The 22,806-nt window shown below is 48.0% G+C and overlaps 1 protein-coding gene across 1 annotated transcript in view; it reads left to right on the top strand.

Annotated features, from left to right (window-relative positions):
- Positions 1-22,806, top strand: part of Pebp4 (phosphatidylethanolamine binding protein 4) — a 169,123-nt gene that overhangs the window by 75,944 nt on the left and 70,373 nt on the right. The window lies entirely within an intron of this gene.

Below are 22,806 nucleotides of genomic sequence, written 5' to 3'. Positions count from 1 at the left end.
AATAAAACACTCGATTGCCAAACAAGTCTTTGACAGTCTGGGTTACACAGAATGGCTCTCATTCCTTACCTTTTAGAGACTCATCATCCTGACGGGTGCCACAGACATTCCTTCACATCCTCAGGACCGCGCAGGTCTCGGGACTCTCCCGCCCCACTCTACCCTGGATACCAAAACCCAACCTTATGTAAAGGGAGGTCATCTTTGCATAGAGGCTTTACACAGCTACACGCCAATGGCTCACGCCCCAAAATCCTGGCCATTCGGGCGGCTGAGATCTAAGGATCAAAGTTCAAAGCTATTCCAGACTGATAAGCCTGCGAAACTTATCTCTAACTGCCCACCAAAAAATTCAGAAGTGGAGGTAGGGTTCAAGTGACAGAGTATCAGCCTGGAGCAAAAAAGCTAAGGGCAGGCACCCTCCACCCCCCCTCCCAAAGCAAAAGCTATGTACATCCTGCTGTATACTTTAAATCAGATCTAAATTACTTATCATTCTTAATATAAATGTTACATGAATGGTTATTATTCTGTGTTGCTTAGGGACTGGTGACAAGAAAAAAAGTCTATACATGATCCTCAGAGATGCAATTATATGCATTTTTTTCAACTTGCCATTAGTTGAATACAAGCGTACAGAGCCAAGATGCACACACAGGGCCCACTGTCTAGAATATGCATTGTTTCCCAACCACAAGTGACCATGAAATCTCTTATTCACAAACACAAAGCACCTAGCAGGGCGCTTTGAGGAAACCCACATCAGCCTGTGGCATTCACGAATCTGCACCTACAAAACCAACTGATGGCTTTTGCGATGTGAAAGCAGAAGATAGCAGAAACCCAGAAGTAGGAAAGCTAAGTCTGAATGTGGTCAGGATGTTGGCTGGTTACCGGCCAATAACCTCTTGGACCCTCAGGGTTCTTTAGCTGTCATAGGTGAGTCACACTTCCATCTTTGCGAGGTCGTGCTGATGGTCTGCTAGCCCATGAGAGAATTCTGGACGACCAGAGGGCCATCTGCAAGGGCATGCGTCTTTCCTGCTGGCCTAAGGGCAGGGGAAGGGCAGCCAGCCAGCTACTGACTTCTGAGCAAACTCAGCGGTGGGAATCCAACCTTAGCCTGGCCAGGGCAGCCTCTTGGGCAGTGTCCAAACTTGCCTTGGTGGCAGGAATCTCATTTCCTGGTGAGGCTGAAGAAAGTTCTATAACTCGCCAATGGGCAACACAGGGCTAGGTTCGGGCCACAGCCAGCGGGGGGCACAAAAGGGAAAGCCAGGGATCGCCCCTCAGGCAGAGAGTTGTCATTTTCTGGATCAGGGTGGAAAAGAGTTGCTAGGAAGGGCTTCCCCTCCGAGGGCTCTGGTGAAAGATTCTGAGAGCAGAGCTCCAGAGCAGCTGTGGACAGGATGGCATTCTAGTCCAGGGGCTTTTGAAGGCTGAAGCCCCCAGCCCAGCCCATCCAGCCCTTTCACCTCAGTACTCACTCCAGACACATTGCTCACTCCAGCTCTGAGCTGCAAACGAGGGCGGAGACCCAGATGCCCTGCTGAGAGGCACAGCAGGTGGCAGGTGACAGGTGGCAGCTGTTGGGCCAGGCTGCTAAGCCACAGAGCTTATAACCAGGCCACCTGCCCTGTGCAGTGGCCTTTGCTTCCCGCTCAGGCAGGAAGAGGCTCCAGTTTCAGTCGCTGTTTCCACCCACTTTCCCTGGTCTGGGTGCCCAGCAGGAAGCGCCAGCCCTCCTGGGTATGTCCACTTAGCTCGCCACCTGCCTGCATTCCACCAGCCACAAGGAGTGTTAGCCAAAGGGGTTCAGGTCTCAGGGCCTGACCTCGGCCAAAGGAAGCAAGGGCTCTGGTAGACCCAGGAGCACTTCCTCCATGTCGGTGCTGGGGGCTGGGGGGTCTCGTGCAGCAGGGTGCACCTGCCCAGCCTGGCAGCTTGGGAAAATGTAGCTTCCTGGGCCCAAGACCAATACAGAGCTCCCACTCTGTTTGGCCTCTGTGTTGGACAAGCACTGGGAAGAGTTAGCAGCTCGGGGGAGAGGAAGGTTGCCTGGATGGTTACCCGCACTCATTTGTGGGTAGTCATTCTCAGGTGAAAAAGCTCACAATAGCTTTGTGAATGAGCATGAACCCATTTTACAGAAGCGTGTGTGTGTGTGTGTGTGTGTGTGTGTGTGTGTGTGTGTGTGTATGTGTATGTGTGTGTGTGTGTGTGTGTTCGCGCGCGCTCCTGCACCCATGCACCAATACTAAGGACTTGAACTCAGAGCCTGGGCACTGTCTCTCAACTTTTTCACTCAAAGCTGGCATTCTACCACTTGAGTCACAGTCCCACTTCTGACTTTTTGATGGTTCATTGGAGATAAGAGTCATGGACTGTGACTGTTATCTCCATTTAACCACCAGATAACTGGAAGTGGTACTGTGGCTCAAGTGGTAGAGCACTCTCCTTGAGCTGAAGAGCTCAGGGGCAGTCCCCAGGCCCTGAGTTCAAGCCCCACAACTGACCCAAAAAAGGTGTTGTAGATACTTCCCACAGAGGTATTCTAGATAGAATTGGATAAGGTTCTAGACCTGTAAATAACATAAAGCCTAGGAATCCGAGAGACATCCAGCAGTAGGGCCTGGGCTTCCATGGTACTCTTTCACTCATTTAATGCAACAAATAAAACCCATATGTCACACTAGTCACTGTAGCACAGTAGTTAAGAGCACTGCCGCTGGAGCCAGCCTACTGTGTGTAGGTTGCTGTGCTTCGGATCTCAGGCCCACTGTGATGCTCGGTGTGATCTTGGGCTAGTTGTTGAACTTCTCTGCATCTCAACACACTGGTTGTAAAGGTACTCTCCACCTCCCACAGTTGGTCTGAAGCTTAACTGAGTTATTTTGGGTAAAGTACTTCGATTCTAAGCCTTAGCACACATCATCAGCTCCATACCATCGCTGGCTGTTATGTTATGTAAGTGCCTTATGTAAGTACCCCTCAAGCGCTGGAGTTACAAACAAACAAAATGGAGAAAGGCACACTGTTCCACTCAGGGTGGGGTGATGTGGGTCCAGGAGCAGGCTTGCACGGAACGTTCTAGACCTATGGGTTACCACTGGCTCAGCTGCAGGGCAGGCAGGGCTGGCTGAGCACTGTCAGCCGTCTCTCTGGCACTGTCTCCCATAGCAGCAGAGACCTCTGCAGAGCGTGGACAGATACCATCTTTGCACCCTGTGTGGATCTTCTGTTTTCCTTCCAGCTACTTTTTAGTTCTGACTCAATCTAACTAATAATCTTCATGGCGGAGCCTAATTAAGATATCAATTAATATGCAGCTTTCAGTTCCGAAGAAACACTTATTGGTTCCTCTTCTGTTTGTCTCCGAAATGAGTGCTCAGGGCTTTTCATGTAGACATTTTCATTAGACTTTTTTTTTTTATTATTGTTAATGGAATACGCAGCACAGGAAGCTGGTGTGCGAATGAAATATCGTGATTGGTGACAGAGAACACGAAGAACAATGAAGAAGACAAGAGTACCTTTTTATTTTTTAATCTTCCAAAAAAGAAAATCTTCCTAGAAACCATCAATGATTCTAAACATTTGCCCTGAGGATCTTCTTTTTTTGTTTCAGAGAAGAAAAGGAACTGGCAAGTTCACCTCTCTCTCTCCTCCAGTATTCCCCACCCCTGGCAGCTGTAAATGCAACCAATTCTGGGTTGAATTAAAAGGGCCTCGAAGGGGTCATTATTCTGTCTACTTTTCTATAAGGTTGGATTTTTTTCCCATAATTAGACTTTTTATATTATTTTAAGGACCTCTAAGTGTGCTAGGTGAATAAGCTAAATGGGAAATGCAATGAGCAAGGCAGAGCGTAAAGATTCCTGCTTTTTGGTTCTGTGATCAACCCGTTTGGGGGTGATTGGCCCTTCTCCTGGGTGACCTCAGGCAAGTTGCTTGATCTCTCTGGGGCAAGGACAAAGGAAATTACACAGGCAATCAGGAGAGGCTTTCCTAGAGAGAGGCACAACAGAAGGCAGTGTATTGTCCGTGTTCCTCATCAAGGAAGTAGCAGATTCTGAAGATATTCACACATGTCCATAGAAGTCATTACATCATTGGGGGGGGGTTGTTTTGTTTTGTTTTTAATATACCCCAGACCCCAGCTAATGGTAATTACACAAAATAAACTATTGTTAGAAGGACTACCAGTTGAGACAAAGAGCACAAGGCCTGGAAATGGGGTTGCTAAAACGCTTCTTTTTTTTTTTTTTTTTTGTCGGTCGTGGGGCTTGAACTCTGGGCCTGGGCATTGTCCCTCAGCTCTTCAGCTCAAGGCGAGCGCTCTACCACTTGAGCTACAGTGCCACTTCCGGTTTTCTGGTGGTTTATTGGAGATAGGAGTCTCACGGTCTTTCTTGCCCGGGCTGGCTTTGAACCGCGATCCTCAGATCTCAGCCTCCTGAGTAGCTAGGATTACAGGCGTGAGCCACCAGCGCCCGGCGCTAAAACGCTTCTTTACGGAGACCTTTATTTTTCATGTGCTGCAAGTTTGCCCACAGTGAGGATATAGTTCAACCCATGGGCCATACAGAGCCTTGACTGGCAGGGACAGTGCCAAGGTGACCTTGGTTAGAAGCCAGACATATTTGTGGCCATCTTAAAGGGACAAGGCTGGGACTTTGGAGTCAGATGAAGCAGTGGAGGGTCCAACATCTGCTCTTTCTAGATGGGAGATTCTGAGCCTTGGCTTCCTTGGCATTAAAATAGGTACAATAACATTCATTTTCCTAGTGGGATTATGACTCTTGTCACAGAGCTAGGCATAACTGCTCACACTTGTAATCCCGGCTACTTGGAAGACAGAGATAGGAGCGTCTCAGTTCAAGGCCAGCCTAGGGAAGCGGTTATCAAGATCCTGTCTCAAAGAACAAAGTAAGTCTTGGTAGTGCACACCTGGAGTCCCAGCTACAGTGGAAGCAGATACCGAAAAATCCGAGACATACCAGCCAAGGCAAGAAGCTCAGAGGAAGGGTGGGCAAATGTAGTCATAATATTCAATTTGATGTACATATGTGAAAATGGATGAATGAAAGGGAAGGGTGGTGTTGGGAGAGATGGTGGAGAGAATGATCAAGATGCTTTGTACTCAATGATCTGTTGAATTGAACATCCTTTGTATAGAACCACTTAAAAACGGGGGTGGGGGCAGATGGAGGGGGGCAGAGAGAGAGACCCTATCTGAAAAACAACCGAAGCAAAAAGGATTTGGGCATGGCTCAAGTGAGTTCAAACCCCAGTACTTCCAAAAACTCAAGTTTTAGTCACAGAGTATGAGGATCGCCATCCAGCACTGCCGCCAAGGATGCCGTAAATTCCCTTCAGCGAAAATTAGGTCATGCAAAGTTAAAGTTCTGCATAGGGTCCCACATAGCTCACACCTTCGCTTTTCAAGTGTAAATGGGTCTGGGCCCAGGCTGAAGGACTTGTCATGACCCAGGCTGGCTTTGGGAGGAAGGGGAGGTCCATGCTGGAGGTGAGCAGTTGGCCATGTCACTGGGTCTCTGGGGATGGCCCTGTGACCTCCGGCCGGACCAAACTCTCCCCTCCCCCATCCTCACCTGTGGCCCTCCTATCACACATCTGGCAGGGTGCAGGAGGTAGCTCTTTGGGCTGGGCCAGGCTGCAGACCCTTCCTCCTCAACCTGTTCCCCCCCCCTCTTTCTCACAACCCAGTAGCACCTCTCCATGCTTCATTATCACCACAGCACCGGCCCAGAGATGCCTTCGCTCCCAGTCCAAAGCATTTAAGTAAAATGTTGCTACAAAGAGGAATATTATCTTTTGATGAATGTTTTTCAAGCCCTTTAGGTTTTCATGGTAATTTGCGGTGTAAAATTATTTGGAGATAAGGGCCAAATTAGCTCTCCTATGCTGAGGTCGCTGTGTCCTGTAATCCATGTGAGCAGTGTTTAAATATAATCAGCCCTTAGACTAATGCGGCATAATTGTTCATTTGAAATAGCTTTTTTTTTTTTACTCCATTCAATGAGTCATTAAAATATTCAAGGGATAATGCAGTGAATTGGAAATGAATTTATCGTATTATCCCATACATACTGTATTGCTTCAGGTATCTAAGGGGTGGAGAAAGAAAGAGAGGGGGAGAGAGAGAGAGAGAGGAGAATATAGAATAAGAATAAGTCTCACAGGGAGAAAGCAAGCCTATGTATACATGAATGCGATAAACAAAGCTTTTTATGGGTTTACGGCAAGCAAGAGGCTGGGAGGGGAGAAAATAAAATGCTGTTCTTCGAGGTGGTCTCTCTCTCTCTCTCTCTCTCTCTCTCTGCACTCTGAGAATCTGCTCTACCACAGCTCTGCTGTTAACTTATTTTTATCAAATATGTTTATATCAGAAAGTCGTTATGGAAACCAGTTCTGCCATCCAGGAGCATTCCTGGATCAGGCAGAAAAAAATTCTCTCTCTCTCTCTCTCTCTCTGTCTCTCTCTCTCTCTGTCTCTCTCTCTCTCTCTCTTTTACACACACACACACACACACACACACACACACACACAGCACGGCATGGTCTTGCTGCCCCAGGTTGTGGCAGGCAGGCAAGGCTCCTGGCTTCTCCTCCCCAGGCAGGACTGGGACGTGGGACATGGCTCTCTATCTGTCACCCAAATCCCAACCTACTTTTGCCCTATCCTGGCTTTGTCGCTGTCACCCAATCCCTCTGCAGATAGCCTTAGGAAGAAACTGGTTGGGAGGGAAAGGCTGTGGCAGAATCTTTGGAGCACAGTGACCCACTCTTGATTTCTGGAAAGTTCTGTCCATTGTCACTCTAGAAGCAGCTCCACACACGGGCCTGGCCCTGCTGCTGTAAGAGGCTAGATGACGGTGCTGATCGCAGCTGCACCTGCGAGGCTGTGGAGGGCCAGAACCCGGCCAGCTGCTACAGAAAGAGGGGCCGGCGGCTCCAGAGCTACCACGGTTAGCAGGGACCTCTCTTGCGGGTGTCCTGGGCAGTCCGCATGGTGGGCGAAGTTGGACAGGAAGTCTGATAGCAAACCTTCCAAGAATTTGAACTGCATCTGCTCTCTGAAGGACAGAGCTCCCAACACAGAAATAATCTGTAGGTGACCTGGGAAAGTAGAGGCAGGTGAAGTGGAGGCTGGTCTCCACGTGCTCAGTGGCTCTTCTGAACAATGCCAGCATCACCGTATTTCCTCTCCCAGTAGAGACGTCCTTCTTAAAGCTCTTCTCTGTATAAACGAACCACAAGAACAATTGTCCAAAAAGAAATGTACTCTTTACCTGACTGACATTAACTATAACCCCTGTGTACATCACCTGTCTAATAACATTTTTTAAAAATTAAGTTGGAGAAAAAAAAGAATAAGGAAGAAGAAAATGCAGAGGGAAGAGGGAGGAAGAAAATAGGAGATGTTCACGTGCTTGGCATGTGGTACTAAGGGCTGTGCTTTACATTAGCATCTCATTTAATCCTCACGAAAGACCTAAGAGGAAGGTAATAGAAATGAGAAAATCAGAGCCTAGAGATGGTAAGCAATGAGCTCAAGGTGTCACAGCCCACAAGTGGCTGGGTTCTAAGTCCAAAGCCTATTGGACACTGACAAGGAGGAACTGCCTGTATTAGTCTACTCTATGTTGGTATGACCAAATACCTGAGGCTAGATACTTTATAAAGAAAAGCAGTTTCTTTTGCTTATAGCCCAAGATCAGACAACCATCTGGTGAGGGCCTCAAGATACACAGCATCACAGTGGTAGGAATTTATGCCGTGGAGATCACATGGGAAGACCGGAAGCAGAGAGATTCGGAGGTCAGGCCTGCTCTCTCTCTCTCTCTCTCTATTTTTTTTCTTTTTTGTAACAGTTTGTTCTGGAAGGAACTAGCTCAGTTCTTGAGTAAATTATACAAGTCCCTTTGAAGAACAGCATCCCAATGATCTAACTACCTCCCGCTGGGGCCCCCATCACCCCCCTCCCCACTGGGACACACCACGTCCAAACCTAGCCTTCCCATTCCAGAATTTAGGTAGGTCCCACACCCACTCCCAGGGCCCGTGTGGATGGGGTGCCGGTGTGAGTGGCACGGTTTGGCGTTGATCTCCCTTCTCCCATTGGCTCCGCCCAGCTCAGCCACAGCACAGCCCTGACCTGAGCCTTCTAGTGCAGCGTGAACCCAGGAGATGGATTCTCTGAGATAGCTCTGACACGCAGTGATTGATCTCTGTGAGTCTGTTTCCTCATCTGTGTAAGAGGAGAACAGCATCTTCATGCAGGAATTCAGGGGCGCAGAATTTGTGACATGCCCAGCACACTTGGTAGTGTCTATGGACACCAGGGCCCTCGGTTTGTTCCATCTTCAATCACTCAGAATTCTCCACAGGAAGCCTTTGATGGCAAGGAGCATATCTTCCTTCTAAGAGACAGGCCAGGGCTTGACCAGGAGAATGAGCTGTCCACGTGGGTTCAGCTTGAAAGACCGTGAGAGAGAAAGGACACCAGCGTCAGGCTTTAATAGGGAGAGGTTAGAACCAGCTGTTGAACCGGAACTGTGCTCAGCACTGTGGCTATTTTAAAAATTAAGATTAAGTAAAAGTTAAGTATTTGATGAATCCATGTTAGGAATTTAAAACATGGTTTTTCTGAAGATCCAGTAGAAGAACAAGGCCACCATACGGCTTCCCTTAAGGCTCAGCTCAGCGGTTACCTCCAGTGAACGAATGGCTTGCCCTGGTTTGCCCAGACTAAGCCAGTGCTGCCCAGGCTCTACCACCCTCCTCATCATAGGGCTATTTATGATTTGAATATCTTTTTCCTCTTAGACCATGAGTTCCTAGAGAGCAGAAACTGTATCTTCTACCCATATCCTCAACATTTATAATGGTGCTTAGAACATAAACACTCCTTCATAAATGTTGAATGAGCAAAAGCATGAGGGAAGGGATGGACAGATGGATAAGTAGATGGGTATATTCATAGATGGATGGACAGATGGATGTTGAGTAGGTGGATGGATGTTAAGTAGATGATGAATGGATGGATGCATGACTGGCTGGCTGGATGCTGAGTAGTGGGGTAGATGGATGAATGGATAGATGGATGGATGGATGAGTGGACGGAAGGATGGATGATCTATGGATGTTGGGGAGGCAAGTGGACAGATGAATGGATGGATGGATGGGTGCTGAGTAGGCAGATGGGTGAATGGGTAAATAGATAGATGGATAAATCAACAGATCAATGGTTGTTGAGTAGGTAGATGGATAGATGCTGGGTACATGGGTGAGTGGATGGATGGGTGGATGAACTGATGGATTAATAAAAATTGGGTAGAGGTGACATCATTACGATGACTTCATGAGAGAGATAGGAATTGAGCCAATCTTGAGTTATTAGTAAGGCTGAAAAGTTCAAAGGATACAAGAGACTGCATCTCAGGAAGGGGATAGCATAACAAGATCTCCAAGTTTGGGAGTAGCACTGTGGCTCAGAGTGGGAGAGCTCTAGCCTTGAGCAGAAGAGCTCAGGGACAATGCCCAGGCCCTGAGTTAAATCCCCATGACTGACAAAAAAAAAAAAAAAAAACAAAAAACAACACTCCATATTTGACAGGGCAGTAAAATGAATCCTAAACATAGATTGAAAAGCCAAGATGACTGAGTTAATTGAGGCCCTTCTCACTGTGTCTGGGTTATTATTGCAAAAATCTGCTGACTAGTTCTTCTTGTGTAATCTGGCCTAAATGAGAGTATCCATCTTTCCTTCAAGGAATGATTTTACTAAAACTCTAAATCTGAACAGATTACTTTCCTGTTTGAAACTCTGCAGCGACTCCCAGCCCCCAGCTTCCTCCTGACTTACTTGTGATCTCCCCAAACCCACTCTGCTGTGGAAGCCACTGTGTGCCTCTACTTGCTTCGTCCAGAGGGACGAAAGCCCGTCTGCAGCATGCAAACACCAGTTACTTTTAATGGCTCAAGATCTTTTTTTTTTCTTTGTCGGTCGTGGGACTTGAACTCTGGGCCCCGGCGCTGTCCCTCAGCTCTTCAGCTCAAGGTGAGCACTCTACCACTTGAGCCACAGTGCCACTTCTGGTTTTCCGGTGGTTAATTGGAGATAAAAGTCTCACAGATGTTCCTACCTGGGCTGGCTTCCAACCTCGATCCTCAGATCTCAGTCTCCTGAGTAGCTAGGATTATAGACATGAGCCACCAGTGCCCGGCCTTGGCTCAAGATCTTTAGATGAGTTACACCTTCAAGGTCCAGAGAAAGCTAAGATTTGGGATCATGAAATCATCTCCAGAAATAGGAATGGAAATGTGGATTACTGGAATCAGTATACTATCAATCCTCCTCAAAAGGAAAGAGCAATTTAAACAGCAGATGATCTGAAACAAAGAAGAAAACAGTCTTCACTGGCTGGCCAAAAACCAGTTGCTCCTGTTCACTAGACCATGCATTGTTCCTCAGGATGAGGAAGCAGCTCTAAGCATTAGTCTATGTTAATCATGGCAACCTGTGCACAAAGGCAAGAGACTTGGACTTAGTGGCTGTTGTATGAGATGGGTTTGTGCCTTGTTACCATGCCAGTCCTGACAATTGAACTATTATCAGTCTTAAAGTGGGCCGCTGGTAACTGCCACAAGAAACTATCATGAGCGTCACCTTGTGGCATAATTTTTCTCTCAATACTGAGGCTCTTGTTTGGCCTTTTTACTCAATGCTGACACTCTTATCATCTCAGCCACACCTCCACTTCCAACTGGTTCATTGAATAAGAGTCTCATGGACTTTTCTGCCTGGGCTGGCTTTGTAACCACCATCCTCAGACCTCAGCCTCCTGAGTGGCTAGGATTATAGGTGTGAGCCACCAGCGCCCGGCTATTCCATATTTTTATGGATAACATGCTCACCAAATTTACAGGTCATGCAAAGTTTAAGGAATAGTTAATATGATGGGTAACAAAAAAAAATCCCTCATGTAATTTTGGCAAATCAGAAAGTTGGGCCTGCATTGCAAAAATTAAATTTAATGGGGATTGATCTAAAGTTCTATATTTAGGTTCCAAATCAATTGCTTGCATGCAGAATGGGGAAGATTTGGCATGTCAGAGGTTCATGAAGGGAAGAGATCAAGAAGGGTTTTGTTAATTCTTAAGCTAATTTAAATCCAAATTTTAAGCTAATAATAGAATGTCAAACCATAATGCAGGAGTTAAGACAGTTAATATATTCTGAGGCCACATCAGTAGAAGTAGCAGCTTTAGATCATTGAAGAATCCTGGCTTGCCTTCCCCTGCCTCTGTCAGAGCACCTCTGTTCATTTGTTCATTCATTCATTCCACATGTGCTCAATATATCTCTGATGGTAGCTTCATTCAGGCACTGTAGACCAAAAGTTTATACAATCAAGACCCTTGACTCCATTAAGGGGCTCTCTGTCTGGTAAAAGAAACAGAAAAGAAAGATCAATTGCCACAGTGGGGGGGGAGGCAAGGGTCAGGATGGAGTTCAGCTCTAGAACTACGGGTGGTGGGAAGGAGGCAAAGAGCTCCCCAGAGGCAGAGGCCCCTGAACCAGGCTCAAAACTCACCTGGTGATCCAGCGAGGAAAGGGAATCTGGCAGAGAGAAGAGCAGGAAGGAACCCTGTGTGGTCCACAGTTGTAGGAACCACGTGTTCAGAAGGTGGAGTCAGCGAGGCTTCAAGGTAGGCCATGAAAGATGACTCACCAGAATCACCTGGGAAGCCACACCCAGACCAACTCAATCAATCACAAGCAGGAAGCCCAGACAGTTCCTTAAGTTTAAAACTTCCCAGATAAGGCAAAGTATACTGGGATGGGGATGGGGGGGATGTAAGGTATTGTGATTCAAAGGGTCGAAAGTTTCAGTTACACAAGATGATTACATTCTAGAGATCTACATTGTGCCTGTAGTTAACAATACTGTACTGAATGCTCAGAAATTTATTAAGAGTATAGATCACTTTTTATTATTATTATTAAATATACTTTTATTGTTATTACAAAGGTAATGTACAGAAGGGTAACTGTTTCATAAGTCAGGTAATGAGTACTTTCTTTTTGATCCGTGTCACGCCTTCCTTCATTCTCCCCCCGTTTTTTTTTCCTCTCATCCCTGTCCATGAGTTGTGCAGTTGATTTTCAACACAGTGCCTAGTAAGTATCAAACATTGGTTTACATGTAAAATGTCCTTAACCTGAATTAAAAGAAACAAAGAGATAGAAAAAAGAAATGGGGGCACGCACTGGGGTTGAGGACTATCCATATAGTAACTTTACTCAGCCTGGGAAGGAGTTTAGCAAAGGGACTACCGGAGATGCGCAAAGGACGAGGGTGTTGAACTGTGATTGGGTGCCGTGGCAGATAGTTCCTGGAGATGTGGCTAAGGAGAGGGCAGTTTAAGCCCAGAATTCAAGAACAGCCTAGATGACATAGCAAGACTTAAAGAAAAGGAAAAGGAAAAGACAGAGAAACAGAAAGCAATGGATGTCTTTTAGAAGTGTTCTTTGACTGCCACGTTGGGTGGCGGTGGTGGCTTTCAGGGTGACAGCCATCTGCACAAAGCAAAGGCAGGTCTGTTGGTAGGTTAGGTGGAAAGTGATAGATAAGTCCATTGGAAACTTCTCGACTTGGGGTCCTTACTGAGATGGGGGCATTGGAGTGCAGGCAGGGTGGGAGACAAGAGGATGGAAACTTCTGTCATAGACAAAAAAAAAAAAAAAAAAAAAAAAACAAGTGGAGATTTCAAGGAGGAGATTGAAGTGAGTCCAGAACCCCGGGACTGCAGCCTGGCTTTGCTTTCAATGCATGGTGGTTACAGGCAGGGGGGTACTGTCTCTGGGTGGAGGGCGGGGGGTGGCAGGAAAAGAGTTATCTCTGCTCATTTCTAAGAAGAAGCCACAGCCAGAGCATGTGCACACAAGGCCAGACTGACTCTCAGATGGTAAGTCCCAAAGGCTGCCTGCCTCTAGCCCACCTCCATGGGGCCCAAAGCCATTCAAGAGGAACAAGAGGCCGGGACAGCAGGGAGGCTGAGCCGGGTGGCCCAGCCAGGATTCAGAAGAATCAGCTGCTAGGCGAGGCTCAAGATCCTCCCACTTGGCCGCCCTCACCCCCTTCTGTGGGCAGAAATGTTGCTCAGAAGCATAGCGGGCTCCCCTGGGCTTCAGAACCCACAAAGCAAGCGGCAAGTTCCACGCGATTCCCCACACTTGCTCTCCCCCATGCACAAAGCCTCTCTGCACACCAGCGAGCGAGCATGGCATTATTAGAGGGAGAAGCTGCTCTCATTTCTTCTCAAAGGCGAATCGCTCACTGGAGCTTTATTATTAGTCACACCTGCCAGGGAGCCTATTCCCTAGTGATTTGTGCCCCACAGTTGGGGCTGGTGTCAGGTCAGAGTCACAAAATCTCAGCTACACGACAGAGGGCTGGAGTGGACCACTGAGCAGGCCACGAGGCCTGAACAGCTCTTGTTTTAGGAGAGAGGCAGTGACCTCCTGCTGATACTAGAGTGGGGAGGAGGGGAGACAAGCCCTGTGGCTGGAGGCGGGGGGGGGGGGGGTGGTGTGTGGAATGAGGGGGGTGCTTCAGGAATCCAGTCGTGCTAGGGTGAGAGAAACTCTGGCCTGGGGCATCAGGGCTGGGGAGGAAGGCCAAGGGGCAGCCTAGGGCTCACCTGCCAGCTTCTGTACAGAAAGGTCCAAGTAGAGCAGCTGTGGAGAGATGAGGCTGGTAGCCTGGGGTGCACAGCACTGTCCACCATGGGTGGAGAGAAAGAGGAAGAGGAGAGAGGCCAGAGCTCCAGAGGGCAGCGGGGAGCTGCTTTGGAGGGAGAGTGGGCTGGGACTGAGACTTGGATACCCCGAGTTCCTTGGGTGGCTGGCCTGTCAGGCTTTGGGGCTAAGAATGAGCTCTTTCCTTTTCCAAGAGGTGGAAGTCACTGTTTTCTTGTCTCAGTTGATGAACAGATTCTGGGTGGCAGGAGTCACCATAGAAACAGGTGCTATCTTAAGCAAATGAGGCTTATTAACCTTAAGAGTGGTGGAGTTTTCACAAGATTGCACATATAGGGTAGGAGGGAGAGCGGGGTTCGGTAGGGGGAGGGTCGAGGTGGCTGGGAGCTGTGTGCTGTGGCTCTGGGTGGGGAGGGGCGTGTGTGTGTGTGTGTGTGTGTGTGTGTGTGTGTGTGTGTGTGTGTGTGTGTGTGTGTGTGTGTGTGTGTGTGTGTGTGTGTGTTACTGCATACGTGCAGGTGCCCATCCCCACGTGCCTATACAAAGCCATTTCCCAGGAGGTGGGCTCAGGTTCTGCTTTTTCCGTAAGAAATATGCCTTTGCCCCAAAGAAACTTCTACCTCATTGGAAGCAGTCCTAAGGTTTTCAGAGACCAAGATATGACAACAAGTAGACCTGGGTCTGTGTGACCCCAACCAGTTATATCCTTCCAGGACTCTCAATCTCTAGAGGCAAATAGAGCATGTACCTCACAAGGCAGATGCAAGTCTCCAAAGAGACCATATATGGTCTTAGTGTGTACCCCCGTCTATCCCCTGTGGCTCACCTCTGCTGGGGTGAAGGAAAGGCCCTCTCTTTTCAGACCCATGATTAATCTTTTCCCTAGTATGATCTCACGGGTCAACAGGCTTTCCTCTGGTATCTGCCATGAGTTGTGTGCTCTGTTAGGCTTTAGGTAAGGTGGGGAAGGGGTATGTGTGTGTGTGAAGAGGAAGATCAGGACAAAGACCCACCCTCAGAGACTCTGGGTGGGTTGGGGGCGACTGGAAAGAAGGGTGGTAGGGAGCTCTCTGAAGGCAAATAGGATTGGGATAGGCAAGGAGGAGGGTGATCAATTTCCTCCTGAAGCTGAGACAGCTAAATTCTAGACTCAGGTTACAAAGGGGAGATTAAAAATGGGCACTCTCCCTCAGAGTACCAGAGCTGTGGACGCAGGCTCTGAGCTACCCTCTGCAGCCCCTGGGGCAGGACGGTTCCCCAGCTGACACCCCACCGGCCCTGGTTCAGATCCCGTTCCAATGAACAACCTGGAACCCTCCTCCCAAGGGCACTGTTGAATCTTCCTGAGAGACCCTGCAGCCAGAGGCACCATCTGCCCAGTTAGAGTTAGACGGGCTGGAGCGAGCCTTCGCAAAGGTCTCTGGGAAGGCCTTAATTTCCCTCCCCATGAAGAGTGGAGGGACACAAGGTACGCTTGAAGCTGGGACAAGGTTGGCCGCAGAGAGGAGGCACTCTTCCCTGCTTCATAGATTCCTAGGTCTCCCAAACTGGAAGGCGCCTCAAATTCACCTCTAAAGCCAGTGGCCATTCAAACTTCTCAGTGCCAACCAAGGACCAGAACCAAGGGGTCCCAACCTTTAGTCCAACTTGTCCTTCTGCTTACTGTATCCAGCCCATGGTCCTGGGGTGATTTCTCCCAGGAACAGTACAGGCCAGGAAACATCTTTCTGATCTCACTGTAATGGAAAAGAAAAGGGAAAGTTTTCCCTGGGCTGCTTATTGTCCTTTGCTCTCACTTCCTACACCTCTCCCTTCTTTGGAGACTCATGTGGCCTCTGAGACACATCGCTGGAGATTCTAAAAAAGTTCTCCCAATCCACTCAACTCCAGCCCCACTCCCAATTCTCTTCTCATTGGCTTTAGTTCCTTGCTAAAGTTCTTTAATAGCTGGGAAAGCATCATGACACAATTGAAGTTCAGCCTAGGACAGAGGTGACGGGCTGGCCCAGGCCCAAACCTCAAAGCAGTGATAATATTAGAATACTGTCCGGGTCACTCAGGGAACAGAGCAGGGCTGGCTCTCTTCAAAGGGGAATCGTGCTCCAGCTTAGATCCCTGCAAAGTCTGTTCCTTCCTCTATCCCAGCGATCCCCAAATGTGATGACCGCTCCCTAATGTTCTGACAGTTCCCAAGTTTTAACTTGTAACTGTGAGTGAATCATGATGCAGAGAGACCACTGCCTTGGGAAAAGGCCTTTGGTGCCACACCTCACAAGGCCAGGTGAAGAAGCCCCGGGGTGGGTGAAGAAGCAGAGGAGTCAATGGATAACATTATCCCTGCGCCCTCCCCCCCCTCCCCCAGGAAGAGCAGAGGCAGGCCAGGCAAGCTTAGGATTTGGGCTGGTTGGCATATGGTCGATGGACTCTAGGTGCGGGGGGGGGGGGGGTGCACACAGGGGTGGTGTTTGGCTGTTTGCTTCCAGGCCAGGAGGTGGTTTAGGGCAGTGGTAATATTGGCGGAGGTGGGAGGGATGGGCTCAGAGCTGGGGAGTATATGTGTGGAAGGTATAATGGCAGACAGGTTGCTTACGGGGGTCCAGGAATTAGCCCTGGATGGGCAGTTTCTCCAGGATTAGTGTACCTCAGGGGGTGTTGAAGCATCATAAACTGCAGAAAATAAAAGCACAAGTGATACACCTAGAATCCCTCCTCTCCGCACTCTGCTCTTTCTAACTAGTGCTGCTCAAAATCATCTCTTCCAGCATGAGTTTATCATCTCCAAGACCCGCCCCCCCCCATCCCCAGCCTCCCACTTAGCACTCAGCCTTGTGATGCACAATTTAGCACCTGATTCCACGCTGTCTTCTTTCCTAGCTGTCCCGGGGCACTTAGCCCAGTTTCTCAGCCCCTGGGGAAGGTTCAGCTCACCTCCCAGCCCTGTACCCAGACGCTCTGCTGCTCTCGTTGGTACCGGCCCCTTCCTGACCACCTCCTGGCCATGGGTTCTCACCCTGACCACGTCACCTTTCACACTTTCTTCTCCTGGTCAGGCTGTCACAATACCCTTGCACTGGCAGCAAGATGGTCCTCTAAAAGCCACCTTCTTCCAAGGGACCAACCACCACTGGCCACTAGCAACTTCCTTCTCTTCTGCACACCTCCCCTCTCACCATCCCCCTGCTGAAATATCCCCTTCCAAAACAGAGTCCTCTCCACTTACCAAACATGGCTTGAAGGAGGCCACATGACCTTCAAAGTTACACGGAAGCCCATCCCATGGGTTCATCGACTCTGGTGACTCCATGACTCTCCTCCCTGGGTTTCGGTGAGCTCCCAGGTAAAAGGGAGAGTTGATAGCACGACTGTGTGGGTCCCTTTGGGCTGACAACATCTGGGGCATTGACATTCTCTACCTGGCTTATTCCTCGGTCTGTGGTAAAAAAATGTCTTCTCAGGCAGCGGGTAGGCAGAAATGGGGGCTATTGTGGTTGACATATCCTCTCCCTCAGAGCCAGCAAAGAGGGCTTGTCCAGAAGATTCCTTCTTGACTGGTTACTGTGGACCACACTGTGGATAGCGGTAATGGTAAGAGACAGTTCAACTCAACCAGGATTTACGGAGCACCCTCTCTGAGCTCGGCTCTCTGCTGAGTGCTGTGGGAAGCTCTAAAAGGCTTAAGATTAAATTCCTGCCCTCAGGAATTCAAAATCTCCGTGGGGAAATGAGTCACACACATACACCCTTGGAGAGCTGCCAGAGGAACCAGGGGAACCCATCAGCTGAAGAGCCTGGTGTTGGTACCAACTTGAGTCACAGCTGGCCATCCCCCCTGGAGATGGCCGGCATCACACTTGTAACTCCCATCCAGGGCACCCAGCACCTGCCATGTTGCAGGCGACTATGTTGAGGACTGGAGGGGGGAGACTGCCCCTTTGGGATCTGTCCAGTACTATGTCCACTTTAAGGGATCTGAAAAACATCTAGGTTTCAGAATATATCTCCTAAATTATTCTAGACGCTTGGAAAAGCACACACATCTTATCAATGTTGATGTGGGGTTCAGAAAATATGATACATCTATTTAGATTTATGCTAATTAAGGCTGGAAAATATTACCTCATCGACATGAGGCATTTCATGAGAATGTGAAAGACCTGAAAATATAGATAGATCATAAGTTCATGCATTGATGTTTCCTAAATTAATTTTTACATATGCCTGTGCTGATAAAAGGAGATTTTTATTGGAACTTGATCAAATGATTTCATTGGCACTTAAAGCGATTCCAAAGTGCACCTTAGAAGGAGAAAAATGACCCACAAAGAATATTCAAGAAAATTTTGTAAGAGGACTAATGAGCATAAAGGCAGAGGAGACAGGGCAGTTTCAAGTCTAGGAATTAATAAGTGTTATGAAACTGCAACCATGTTTAAGTAGGGGACTGGTGAGACCATGCACAGATGTAGCATCAAAATAGAAACAGAAAGGCACGGTGGCTCTCACCTGCAAACCTAGCTACTCAGGAGGCTGAGATCTGAGGATCAAGTTTCAAAGCCAGCCAGGACAGAAAGGTCCCCAAAGACTCTTAATTAGAGTCCAATTAGTGAGCAAAAAAGCCAGAAAAAGAGCTTTGGTCCGAGTAGTAGAATGAAGCCATGAACAAAAAAGCTGAGTGAGGATATAAGGTCCTGATTTCAAGCCCCAGTATGGGCACAACCCCCCCACCCCCGCCCCGCCTCCAACAACAACAACAAAAGGTGAATTTAAATGTTAACAGGGACTTTGTATGATTTGTTCATTACTTAGTGCCCAGGGCCAGGATGCTATTTAATGAATCATGGGTGCTTATTAAATGTTTGCTGAATACATTAAATATGCAAAACTTAAATATTGGCTTACAAGAGCCTGTGATGTTATTGCACATATATGTGATGAGATGAATATGTATATATATATGTATACGTATACACACACACTTCTGTAGTTGCCTAGTGAATATGCATTATATGTTTGTACATAAGCTATGTAGAGGATCCAAAAACTGAATGTTCATGCCTGTGTTCACACACACACACACACACACACACACACACACACACACACACACACACACACACACACACACACACACACACACACACACACACACACACACACACACACACACACACACACACACACACACACACACACACACACACACACACACACACACACAGTGTTTGGGAAAATATCAAAGGGAGAAGCCCACAGCTTTCTCAGGAATCAAGTGCATCCTTTGAGAATAGAATTCCAATAAAATAGACTTTGGATAGTGTCACAAATAAATTTGCCTTTCTAAAAGCTCCCAAATTAAAATTTGGGAGGCTTGAACATGAGGACAGGATGGCAAGGAATAGATATGAATTTGCTTTATTTGTGCAGCCTAAAAATCCTCTCTGTACCATTTCAGGGTAAGGAAAGAGAGCTGGGCGGGGAATGCAGGGGAGACAAGCCGGAAGCACTAACGCTCCCCTGCACCAACTACCTCCTGCTCCCCTTACCCATTCCCAAGTTTTCCAGGAGACCCATAAATCATGCTGTTCCTGGCAGTCGGACCCCCAGAAGCCCTTTCACAATTCGGCTTCTCCAAGTATGCCTGCGGAGGATGGTGGTCTGCTTTTGAAATGATCCAGCTTACCCATCCATTCTCCTGGGCCTCCAGCCAACCCAAGGGCGCTGGCTGCCTCCACTTCTCCCTTTCCCTCTCCCCTGGGAAAAAAGTTACTGCTGTCACATGGCTCCAGCATCCCCGAGCCCTGAGGGACCATTGCGTGTCCCCCGGCATGCTCAGATTCCAGATCTTCATGCTAAACACTTTGTTTAAGGGTAATAGAAACAGTTTGATCTTTAAAGAACCCTGGATGCATAATATCTATACATAGTTCTTGAATTTTTCTTCTAAAAACAATTAGCCAAAAAGCCCTTTTTATATGATATTTGCAACTACACTGACAGAAACAGCAATTAAACCCCGTCTGTTTGCTAAGAAAGGAGCCAAGCTCTCCGTTTCTCCAGCAGCCTGTAAAATGTACAAATCCGAAACTAGAACACCAAGGCTTCAAAGGAAGTCACGAGACCCTTCAAGGTCATGCCCCGGCCCATCCGCTCCGTCGCCCTCCGCCCCACGCACCCCCTCGTCTCTGCCAGCTGCAGCAACCGCGTGATATTTCTAGCGTTTCCTGCCATATCTCATCCTTCACTTCATTCCATGCCTGCCTTCCATGGTCTCCTCTCGCCCCACCCAAATTTCAATTTATGATGACTTCCTGTTCTCCCTCAGTCCTAAGGGGTGTCTCCTCCCTTGACTAGTGGCGTCTGCCTGTTAGGAAGAGTTTTCACCATCTTGGAGGTTCATCCATTCCACAGGTTCCCATAGCTCGCCAACCTAGGATCTCCTTAGGGTCAAAACTGTATCTAGCTCTGAGCCTCTGTGTGTGTGTGTGTGTGTGTTTGTGTGTGTGTGATGAAGAAATGAATGAGAGAATGAATGAATGAAGGCATTAGCAACCAGCCCCCAAAAGGCTAAAAAAGGAGGCGGAGAATGAAACTGGGATCCGGGGCTGAGAGTCAGAGATGGGGGAATGGAGTGGGATTTGAAACCCAAGCTTCCACGGAGACTCACATCACCATTCTTATTCCTAGGCACTGAGGTCCCTGCCACTGAACACTGTCTTTAAGCCTTCTGTGCATGCTTTGCTGACTGGGGAAATGCTTCCAACTTGTTTTTTTTTTTTTTTTTTAGCCTATTTTCTATTCATTCAACAAATGTGTTTAAGTGGTTGCTCTACACCCCCTCTATCCTGGCCACTTTGGATGCAATTATGATGGAGCTTACTGTAGAGGAGGGGGACACCCAACAATAAGCATAGTGACATGTAGGGATGGTAGTGGAAGTACATGCCTGTAATTCCCGCTGTGCAGGAGGAAGAAGTAGGAAGATCGCCATCTGAGGCCAGAACCTAGGCAAAAGCAAGAGACCCTACCTGAAAAATAAATTTAAAAGCTGGCGATGTGGCCCAAATGATAGAGTGCCTAGTAAGGAGACCCAGAGTTCAAACTCCAGTTCTATTTTTTCAAAAGTGATGCAATGTAAAACCTCAGTACTCTGGAACAGGACTTGGGGTGAGGCAGTCTGCAGGTCACTGATGACATTGGAATGGGGACTTGCGGGTGGCCGAGGGAAGAGGGCTCAGCTGGGAGAAGAGAACTCAAAGACAGGAGCAGCCAGTGCCAAGAGCCTGCGGCACGCACTTGCCTGGGTGTCTAGGGAGGTGCTGGGAGGCTGGTGTAGAACTGAAGAGGGAGTACAGACCAGGCTAGAGCAAGGGAGAGCCAGGGGGCCCTCTGAGCCGGTAGGCCTGGTCAGGGCTCTGGGCTCTACTCTGGATGTATCAGAGGTGCTGGGACATGAGCAGGAGATCTGTTCAGAACCACAGCAGTGGTCCAGGCCCAGCGTAGTACCCTCTCCTGCAGGAAAGAGAGCCGCTGGTCACCACACCAACAGGAGACACCGCGCACGTGCGGTCACCTTACACCCCAAGCTCCCCACAAGGTGAGGTGCATTCCAGTCTCAGTGTGCAGAACTCAGTGTGCAGCCTAACCCAGGGCCACCTAGAGACTGATTTTTCCTCTGGGGCATTGTTAAGTTATCCCCAAAGTCTACAGTGGGCTCAGGCATTGTGCTTCAGTCCTGTAGCACCCCTGAGCTGCACCAGTGAGTGTCCAGGGGATGAAAAGGATAGAGCAGCTCCGGCCCAGGAACTTGGAAACAGGCTCACGGGCAAGCATCAGCACAGCTCTCCAGAAAGACATCAATGTGTTGGCAGAAACCACAAGTTGGGGACTAGGGGGGGGAGGGAGGAGGCAGGGTGACCCTACCTTGTTCTAGTCCTGGATCCCACACTTTTATCCACATCTTACACTTCCCACCAGCTTAACTTTCTTTATTTGAAAAGTGAGGGGGGGGGGCTCCACGAATCCGCAATGCTTTCCACTTCTAAAATCTGTATCTCACAAATTCTCCACTTTCTCCATTCACTGACAGCCTGCTCTCCGTCCTAATGACTTGAAAATTTCCGAGAACACACTTCGTGTGCAACTCTGTCTCTCTGCTTCATTTTCTAGTTACATTATTCCAGATAATACTCCTCTTGCTTGCCAAGAGAAAGGGAGAAAAAAATGACATTAATTAAAGATTTGGTCTGTATCCTAATCAAAAATTTTGAAAATGAATGTATCATACTGTACATTCTGTAATGTAGTCTGCTTTTTTACTTAGCAATATATCATTAACATTTTCCCATGTCAACACATAATCTTGCAAACCATGATTTTTCCTGCAGAAGTAGTTTACCATATGGATGTACTAAAATTTACTCAGCCAATCCTTTTGCTGTTGGACATTAGGTTGTAGCGCTTTTTTCCCTTATATATGTTATCACCAAGGCTACAATGAACAAAGTTGTGAATACACAACTCTTCATTCACCTCCACAGTAAACTTTCTTAGGGTAAATCCTTAGAGGCCAAACATTGAGCCAGAGATAGTCATTCATACCTATAATTCCAGCCACTTGGGAGACACAGTAGGAGGATCATAGTCCAAACCAGTGAATGCAAAAGCAGGAGACCCTATCTGAAAAACAAGTGAAAGCAAAAGGGGCTGGAGGTGTGGCTCAAGTGGTAAAGCACTTGTCTAACAAATGTGGAACCGTGAGTTCAAACCCCGGTACTGTCAAAAGACCTCACATTCAAAGGTTCCTTGGTACATATTACTAAAATGCCATCCCTAATATAGAATTTCCATTCATCCAGATTCCTACCAATAGCATGTGAAGTCCTCAAGACAATCATACTTGGGGATTGAGGAGAGATAGAACAAAGTTGTAGTCCAGAGCCTCCATTTTATAGGTGAGGAAACTGATGCAGGGTGGGGGTGAGTCCAGCCACAAGCAGGTGTGAGAGTAAATGAAG

This window comes from Dipodomys merriami, unplaced genomic scaffold (genome assembly GCF_024711535.1).
Source record: "Dipodomys merriami isolate MVZ:Mamm:240054 unplaced genomic scaffold, mDipMer1.0.p SCAF_12, whole genome shotgun sequence".
NCBI classification, from domain to species: domain Eukaryota; kingdom Metazoa; phylum Chordata; class Mammalia; order Rodentia; family Heteromyidae; genus Dipodomys; species Dipodomys merriami.
This window is presented reverse-complemented; position numbering and strand designations above follow the sequence as displayed.